The sequence below is a fragment of the Pteropus vampyrus genome, unplaced genomic scaffold (genome assembly GCF_000151845.1).
Source record: "Pteropus vampyrus isolate Shadow unplaced genomic scaffold, Pvam_2.0 Scaffold11, whole genome shotgun sequence".
In the NCBI taxonomy this organism is placed as follows: Eukaryota; Metazoa; Chordata; class Mammalia; order Chiroptera; family Pteropodidae; genus Pteropus; species Pteropus vampyrus.
Genome location: NW_011888792.1, coordinates 17,682,337 through 17,684,784, shown reverse-complemented (window position 1 = coordinate 17,684,784; position 2,448 = coordinate 17,682,337). Strand labels below are relative to the sequence as shown.

General features: G+C 33.9%; 1 pseudogene; it reads right to left on the bottom strand.

The window, feature by feature from the left end:
* Positions 1-586: 586 nt before the first annotated feature.
* Positions 587-1,934, bottom strand: LOC105304416 (annotated as a pseudogene).
* Between the last annotated feature and the right edge of the window lie 514 nt (positions 1,935-2,448).

Below are 2,448 nucleotides of genomic sequence, written 5' to 3'. Positions count from 1 at the left end.
TCAAAATAGGCTTGTCGAATGATGAAAATTCATCTTTTCCAGGGAAGCTGAAGGTTGATTCTACCACAAAGAAAAGATACTTAATGGAAGTTAAATTTAAAAGTACACTTAAAATAATAAACCTTAATATCTGAAAATACTTGGTTTTATTCACCTCCCTGTGGTAACCAATAACCATACTGCTGAGTTAGGGTTCTTTATAGTTGACTATGTAAACTAAATTATAAAAATCCATTAACAATCTAAATTAATGGGTGTGGCCTTGCCAGAAATTTTTAACTATATACTTGTTTTCACAAGTTTTGTTTTTGTTTTTTTTTTAAATGATGAATTATCTCAATATATATACTGCATTTCTAAAACAAAGTAATAAAAGGCAAGCAAACTTAAACCCATTTAACTGCCAGCTGAAAAATACTTTGGTTCCTCTGGAAAAAAATTTAGCAAAACAAAAAATCTGTTTCATTTAACAGTTCTGTTTATTTTTAGAGCTGTAATCTAATAGTTACATGATAAAAATACTGCAGAAGAACCAAAACCATGTAGTAATGAATGAAAATGTGTGAAAGAATTTCTGCATTCAATATATCTGGCAGAAAAACTAAAGTTATAATGCTAGCTAGAAAAATTGGTCTTTAAAATATCCAATCTTTTCCTTAAAAAAAAAAAAGCTGAGTTTACTAAGAAAATACAAAAACATAAGGCTGTAAGTAAATAATAGTTGTGTTTAGGTTATTACAGTGCCTGGTTATCCTCAGGCCACATACATCCTGCTTCACTGCTGTTTACACTCTGTTGGGTTTTGGTCTTTCTTTGAGTCATAGTCTGGATCATTTTCCTCATTTGCTTCTCCACCTTCTTCATAATCATCATCATCATCATCTTCAGTAGCATCTCCGGTAAAGTATAACACTGATCTTGGGATTATACGCTCATGTAAAAAGTGACCAGTTTCAAAGTCTGCAGCAAGGATAGCTTCAGCAGCATCATCCAGATCTCCACACTCAGGAACTTAAGGAGAGGCAGAAAAATTAAAGAAAGTTATTGGAAACTGTTTTGGTCACAGTATGAACTGTCTCATGTCTCTTGTGTTTCTGCTGCTTAGTGGTTTTCTAAGTGACATTCTTCCCTTTTTTCCAATCTATCTGGCACCCTGTACAACCCATAAATTTCTGGTCCATCAGAAGAAAAGTGAACAAAATCATTGGTTCTGACCTCGTCCTCTAGAGATCTTTGTCAGCATTTGATTTATGAAATATTCATTGTGTTCGAAGTGAAATTCTAAGAAAAAACTTATAGACTGGCCAGCATCTGAGAACTTCACTTTAATAGTTTTCAAGTGCTTAAAATTGGTTCATCATGTTCCTGGACCATATCACTGAGAAAGTCAACATTCTTAAAAACAGTCAACCAAAATTCAGGAATTCTCTGGGGCGTCTTCTTTTTCTTCATCCTTTTCTCGTCTTCAGTCTTGGCCTTTACTTTCAGCTCCTCTGAAATTTCATCTTTCTCATCTGGTTTCCATTCACATTCTTCTGTAGGCTCATAAACTGCATTAATGATCTTGAATTGCTTATCAAATAAAGACTGAGAGAGAAAAGCATACTTTCTTTCAAGATCGTGAACTTCCTCATAGAACTTGGCTTCTATCTGTACACGTTTAACTTGAAGGTTTTTGAGAGCATTTACTTGTCTTTTAACTACCCTAGGTAAGCTTTCATTGTATTCTGTTGGTGTTTCTACCAGAGCATCAAGTCGTTTCTAGAGGGCGGCAAGAATCTGAGGATTTTGCATCATCTGAACAGTCAGCTGATACACTTTGATTTTTGTTTCTTCACCAGTTTCTTCTTTTTCTACTACTTCGACATCATCCAAATTTTGATAATTTCAGACAGTTCACTGTTTTCAATGTCTGCCATGTTGTAAGAACTCCAAATATTCGTGCCTAGCATGGGGAGCCAGGTGGCTGGAGCTGTGCAGGCAGGAACTCAGAGCAGTGGCAGGAACTCAAATCCTGAGTTTTAAAAAGTTTGTTGACAACAATAATAGAAATACATGGGAATAAGATACTTCATTTTTATGCTTAGGAGCACAACCTTGTATTTTTTTTTTTTAAATCAAAAATTAAATACTGGCAGCTTATAGCACGAAAATAATCAGGAGTTGATCAGAAAGGCAAGCTCTGTGATTCATTCACACGGGATAAATTTTAGCTCAATGTGTGCCTTAATAGTTATGGGCTCTACAGATCTTTGTTAATCAAAAATCTGTAAGTAACAGTAAAGCACTGTGAAAATCAAAGTGATCATTCTTTCCTTGCTAATGATAAGCAGTTTTAAGTTATAAAGCTGAGAAAGTGATAAATAATCTATTATAATCATTGAGTTTATTTAATACCTAGATATCAGAAGCTTTAACATTAATCATAAGAAAATAGTTCATTATGCT